A 7570-nucleotide genomic window follows, 5' to 3' on the forward strand; every position below is an offset into this window, starting at 1 on the left:
TACAACTGGATTTTAAGTCCGAGGTTGAATGAAGAAAAGGTGAAAAGGGGAGGGCAAATTTTGGGGTACGACAGTCTCGTACCCAAAGATATTTAGAATTAGGATATGAATTCTCCACTCTCATTCCTCCTCTATTGCTTAAGACGCGTGACACACAACTTGGCTCATGATCGACAAGTGTTGAATTTGACCTTTGTAGTGCTTGAGTAGTAGTCATGTCTTGTATTGATTTAGATTGCATGAGCTTTTGATCTTGATCTTTGATCTTTGAATCTTGATTGAAGTCTTGAGATCCAGTACCCAGTACAGCTTGAACACAAGGACTTTCCTTATCAAGTGATCAAGGGTCTTTTGATCACTTGAACAAGCTTGGGGAATTGAACACAGTCAAAGGATTTAGTTAATCAAAGTGTACTTTGATCAACTTAATCAAATTGTAAAATAACAGTTGATACTGAATATACAACAACCTAAAGGGTTAATCATCAATTAGAATATCTCTAAACCTAGGGGGCAAAACAGTCAATTCACAAATCATTAACTCCTAATCATGCAAATTTCTAATTAAACTCCATTAAACTAAATAATTCTAAATATGCTGATTCTAAAGGATTATCTAATCTAATTATTTCTATTTCAAAACTAATATAATTAACCTAAAAACTAATTACATTCTAAAATTATCTAAACTAAATCCTAATTAACTAAACTAAGTCCTAATTAACTAAAGACCACAAAAAAAAACAAGGTAATAGACTCAAACAAACATAGATTGGGCCTTAGAATGGAGTGGGAATAAGGCTCACTCGTAGGGGGTGAATTCAGCCAGATGAGTGTGTGGACATAGATCGTTTGGGCCTAATGGAATAGACAGGCCCAATAAGGTGGTTATGATAGTATCTGGAGGCTTCATCCTCCTTCGTCATGTTGCAGCTCCAGAAGAATAGAGAATCAGGTCCCGCAACGGCGTAGAACCTAGCCGCGTCGGACTTCATCACCGGTAGCGGCGATTCGAATCGTTAAAACACTCACGCTATCTCCGCTTCCATCTCTCCTAATCTAAACCGAAACACTTCAACCTAAACAAATCAAAGCTATCGCGATATGGATCTTCGAAGGAACCGAGTCGAGAGGCGAACGAAAAACGGAAACAGATTCAACCGTGACTCACACCACATCAAATTAACTGACACGAAGAGAAGAGATTCATATCGGCGATGGCAAAGGTGGCTTCATGGGCGACGTCAAATTCGAAACTCATGTAACTCGAAGCTCTATCTGATTCTTCGATCTTCTTCTTTCTTCTTATTCTACACAATACTTCTTCTGCTCGGATCCCTTAGTTTGTAGGATGACGTTCGATGATGTTTTCTATTATGAATTGTGATTTGTTGCTCGAGTTGTGATGAAATGTAATTCGTGGATGATTTGCAAGAATTCTTGTGCAAGAATTTGCGGTGGTGCGAATATAAGGAGTTGCAGGAAGTTTGTTGTGCAGAACGATTTGCGGAATTTAAAACAAACAGATGAAGATGGTGTACAAAGATCGTTATGGAGTTGGCACGGTTCGGCTATGATCCAGGAAAAGAGAAGTGATGTAGTTCGACTGTGATTTTTGTTGAGGAAGAAAGATGGTGGCCAGAAGTTTGTTAGCAGATGGTGGTGGTTCAACTGTGATCTAGGAAAAGAGAAATAAGAGGGGAGGGGCAAGCTTCAATGCTAGTTCATGGTTTTTTAGAGTTCAGTTGCATTGGATATGAGGTTTTGAACTTGGATGTGCAGGCCGCATTTTCTTGCTACGTTTCGCGGTTCGTTTGGAAATTCGTTCTGTTATGAGTTATGCATTTAGTGTTTCGTCGTTTATGTTGCGTTTTCGCGTGCATCTGTGTTTCACTTGACTCGCCAATTTCACTTTCCCGCATTTCCGCTTTGCTTACGCGGATTCCCTTGGTGTAATCAAATGCATTTTTTCATTTTGTCTTATTCTGCATTACTTAGACTTTTGATATTTGGAATTTGATGTTGGATGTTAGATTTGGATGGGCAATTGAATTATGAAAATTTTACCTTGTACCCCTAGAGTTAGCCCCATACCCCTACAAAATTTTAAAAATTCCCATTTTACTCTTAATTGGTTTTAACCAATTTACCATTTCATTTTTACCATTCAGTTGAAAATTTCAGAAATTACACTTTCACATCCCTCGCACCGGAACTCCTGCAAAAAGACTTCCGGTATGTATTTTTCCAAACCGGAAGACTCTAGGACTTCCGGAACACACAAAAAAGCAAACGGGAACACTTCATGAAAGAGTTCCGGTTCAATTAAAAAAAATTTACAAAAATGGAACACTTCTTAAAAGACTCGGAAGTGGTGAGAGAGATATTTTGGGCACATCCTGATTCAGTTAAGTTGTTGAATATATTTTCGATTGTGTTAGTTATGGATAGCACCTACAAGACAAACAAATATAGACAACCTTTGTTTGAAATTGTTGGCATGACATCGACTGAGTTGGCTTTTGCTGTTGGATTTGCGTATATGGAGTCTGAGCAAACAGAGAATTTTTGCTGGGTATTGGAGAAATTAAAACAGTTGTTTGTGAAGAAAGACATGTGTCCACAAGTGATTTTGACAGATAGAGATCTTGCTTTGATGAAAGCAATTGAAGTTGTGTTTCCCAACTCGATTAATTTGCTATGTAGATTTCACATTAACAAAAACGTTGGTGCCAAATGCAAACAACATGTGGTGAATGACCTGCAAAAGACGATAGACACATTATGGATGGAAGTTGTCTGGGCTACCAGATATGGGTTACTTGATAGCGAATCGCTATAATGTTGTACTTGTCTGTTTAGGCAATCCGTGCATCACTTTCTTTCCGATGACAAGTTCACATTCACCAAATGTCTCTATTTATTGCATTGGTTTTGTTAACCACAATCATTGGGTTCAGGTACGTATTTATATGTCTAAATATTTTAATTATTTCAGTTAATATTTTATGTTATATGACTTAATCTTTTAATTATTTTACTTTATCAGGTTAACATGAAAGAGGGGTTTCCATTGCCACCGGTCACATTAGATTGGAAGAAATTTCGTTCTCATATAGCAACTACTTGGATGCTAGGATTTGCAGGACGTATGCAACATTGGCAATTACTTACACCTGTATTAGCATGATTATGTAATCAAAACATAAATATGTAATCAAAACATGAAATCTATATTATTATGTCTATTATATTCAAAGCTTAATACATATAATCAATGTGAACGAGAAATATGCAAAGCTTCAAATAAATCAGAAAACTGTGGATCTTCGTCTTTGGCATTAACCTGTCTCAAATAGCGATGAATCAATGTAGATACAGGAGCCCAATCAGGATCAGATGGCCCGGCGTCATATACAGGAACGGGTACCTCTCTAGGAGCGTCACGATGGGGAGGGACCAACCGTGGATGGGAAACATGATAATACCACTCCAGATAACCGCCTTCTACCTCAGATGGAGTGGTGGCCACGGTAGATGAACCGATCACAACGATAATACTCTGATGGTAACTGATCTAATCAACATCAATATTCGTCGCCATCATACAATCCAGAGGTGGGGATTGAACATACTGCATATACCCGAACTGACGTAAACATCTATCAGGAAAGTATGGAACAACTGTTTCACCCCACTTCAAACAACCCCTGTAAAGACATATCTCATCAAATACACGCCATGCTCTATGATCCTCAAATGGTCGCCAGATGACGTCGGTAGGTGTCAGCTCGTCCAAAATAGGTCGTAAATCATCGACCTTCAGGACTCCCTGTCTATACGACCATCTCATCGCTCGGGGAAGACCACAGTTTTCAGCAGGTTTCCAATTCTCCCCTCTTTTTCCAACAGTTGGAAAATACTCGTGAATCCAACACTGTTACAAAATACAAACATAATAAATAAAACAAATTAAGTTACCATATTTTATAAAATGAATCCAACACTTAATTAACAAAATTAAATTATATACCTGTGGGAGAGTAGGATATCCACCGAGCTGTTTGCAACTGTACATGAACGCATCTCCAAGATATCGGTAGAGGGTAACTAGTGCAGCTGCTCCCCAACTATATCCTGAACATCCATCCAAGTCCCTAAACAGGAGGAGGTATCGTGCCTCTACAAGTGTAAAGGTCTTATCAGCAAATATGGTGGAACCCACCAACATCAATAGATATGCTCTAGTCGCATATGCCCAGCTGGAAGCAGCCCTATGATGTACGAATAAATCATATAACCACTCCAACTTGTAATACGACCCCCTGCAGCTACGAACATGTGATTGTGCCTGACCCTGTGACACTCCTAGGTAGTCAACAGCAAGTTCAACAGCTAGCTCTTCAGTCACATCCTGAGGACTCCAAAAGATACCCCTAATGGGCAAGTGAAGTAGACATGCGACATCATCTAAAGTAATGCTCATTTCACCAAATGGCATGTGAAATGAAGATGTCTCTAGATGCCATCTTTCCACAAATGCAGAGACAAGATTTGTGTCTATCTTGTTCAGACTGGTTCTCTGCAGTGATGCTAAACCGGATCTAGATACCCAACTCTCCATCTGTGGTGGAAGAGCCAATGGAACCCTAGAAGTCAACTTCAGTCCATGTCCGGCAACCTTCAACTCTTTCTTTGGTCCTCTTTCCTAAAAACAATTAAAACACATATTAGAAAACAAATTATAAAATATTCAACTATTATTCATTTTCAAATATAGCCCGTTTACTTACCTCACCGAACCATATATGTCGAGCAACATGATGCTCGTACTTCACCAAAAGAGACGTATCGTACGGCCCTCCTGGATATCCAGTCGGCTCAGCTGCAGTTGCAGATGAAGATGCACCCCGGTCTAACGTGCGGACTGGAATCCGGCCATCTGCACCTCGTCTTCGAACCACTGCAAAAACAATGTTTAAAAAAATAATTAAAATTAAAAAAAAAAATTACGTATCGGAACACTTCAAAGAAGAGTTCCGGTTAGTAAAAAACACAAAAAGCCTTCCGGAACACATTCTTAAAGAGTTCCGGTATACATCATCCAAACCGGAAGTCTTTAAGAAAGACTTCTGGTATACAACTATACACACCGGAAGACTTTCTAAAAGACTTCCGGTTCAGTGTCCCTTAAAGACAACAAATCGGAACTCTTTAGAGAAGTGTTCCGGTATACAATTAATGAACCGGAAGACTTACTCTTAAGTGTTCCGGTATACAACGCAAAAAAGCCAAATATTTGTCTTCTCCGGAAGTCTTCAACGAAAATGGTAAAAAAAATTGAAAGGGAAAATATACCCTATTTATATGAGGGTATTTTGGTCAAAAAAAATTTAAATGTAGGGGTGTGGGTATAATTGTAGGGGTATAGGGTAAAATTTTCTTGAATTATGGAAGCATGGGCCTAAGCTTGTCATGTTGGGCTTAATGCAACGTAAATGCTCATGCTGAATTTTTATCATGAGAAAAAGATGATGAATGAATGGGCCAACTAACAAGTAAAACAACCATGGCCCATTAGTATCAAATGATTTAAACTTCTAAAATCAATTTGTAACTTCTATAATTAATTTGAAACTTCTAAAATTAATTTGAAAAAAGGATGACATAATGATGAATCTAAAAACAACACATGGTGAACCAATGAATCCAAATGGTAACAAGATTTGCAAGCCAAGCAAACCAAATGACTTATATTGAAAGAAAACTCTTTATGTTTATGAAACATGTCATGCCCTAATATGAATTTAACCACATGAAATCCAATACCTAAGACAACAGAAGACATGAACTATGATGATTTACAAATGATTAGGTTAGTGACCTATATGAATATTATGAAGGATATGGTGAACTTTGGGGTATGACAGTTGCCCTTATTTAATTTTCTCGGACCTGGATGTACGGATAGCAACGGCTTTCGGACAATCAAGGTAGGAGGGGATTAAATACTAAAATATCGGAAAATTTGTCCACCAGGAACAAATGGAATGGAGTGTGAAGACATGTCGCAAAGAGTCTCTTCACTGAGGGTATGGAATAAACAAAATGGTCTTTGTGCAGGGCAGTTGCTGGGATTGGAAACTTATCTGGTAGATGAGTATTTATGAGAGATTGGGTATGCATGACGTATGCAATATGCTAATGTAGTATGATTGATTTTTTTTGTCTTTCTCTTAGCTTTTTTTGTTTTTTTTATTCTTTTTCTCTTTCTTGGCTCCACTAACAAGTTTCGGCATGTAATCGGTGAGCGAGGTATTCCCGCAACATTCCGAAAAGGTAAAACAATAAGGTGTTTGCAAAATGCAAGTACCAACGGGTATAAGGAATTGGAATGAGATCTCCTGCAAAAGACCGAGAGACGTTTTGCAAAAGGCAAGTAGCTCAACTGAGAAGCGACTCTCTCGTGTCACAGGTAACGGCTGCTCCTTAGCAAGAGAAATGGAAACTTCCAAATACATTTAAGAAGAAAGAGGAACAGACTTATCACACAAAAGGTGATGAGAACTCCCTAACAAAAGTTTAAGAAGAAGAAAAAGGGATGAGGGACGACCTCGTTGGGGGAATATGACTTTTCTCAAGCAACAGGTAGCAACGCCTCCTTAGCACAAGAGAAAATGGGATCTTTTAAACAAAAGTTTGAGAATAGAGATGGCCAAATTTCTCACACAAAAGGTAGTGAGAAATCCTTAACAAAAGGTTAAGAAGAAAATGGGAATGAGATTCCTGTACAAAAGGTAACAGGAACTCTTAGACACAAGGTCTATTGGGGATTCTCACACAAAAGGTAGTGAAAACTTGTTAACAAAAGGTTAAGAAGAAAGTTGGAAGGGATTTCTCATACAAAATGTAACAAGAAACTTCTTGAAAAAATGTTAAAAAGGACGTTGGAGGGGATTTCTCATACAAAAGGTAATGAGAAACATCTCAACAAAAGATTAAAAAGGAAGGGGGAAATGATTTCTCACGCAAAAGGCAGCGAGAAACTCCTCAACAAAAGGTTAAGAAGAAAGATGGATTTCTCATATGAAATGTGATGAGAAACTTCTCAAAAAAAGGTTAAGAATGACGCTGTGGGGAGGGGGGGGATTTCTCATACAAAAGGTAATTAGAAACTTCGTAACAAGAGGTTAAGAAGAAAGATGAATGGATATGATTTCTCATACAAAAGATAATGAGAAACTTCTTAACAAAAGGTTAAGAAGAAAGCTGAAAAGGATGATCATTTCATACAAAAGGTAGTAACGACTCCTCTGGACGAGAAAGTTTCCAATGCAAAAGGCAAGGGTCACTTACAAAAGGTAAGTAGGTTTAGGAATAGAACTCATCGAGTGAAAGGCTGAGGAGACTTACAAAAGGTAAGTAGTTGTGGATGATAGTCTTTATACGAAAGGCACAAAGGGGACTCACTAAAGCTAAGCAAGAAAGAAACTACCTCCCATGCAAAAGGAATTGACTACTTACAAAGGTAAGTAATGGACAAAAGGTCAAAAACATTTGCATAATGCAA

Source organism: Lathyrus oleraceus, chromosome 3 (assembly GCF_024323335.1).
Source record: "Lathyrus oleraceus cultivar Zhongwan6 chromosome 3, CAAS_Psat_ZW6_1.0, whole genome shotgun sequence".
NCBI lineage: Eukaryota > Viridiplantae > Streptophyta > Magnoliopsida > Fabales > Fabaceae > Lathyrus > Lathyrus oleraceus.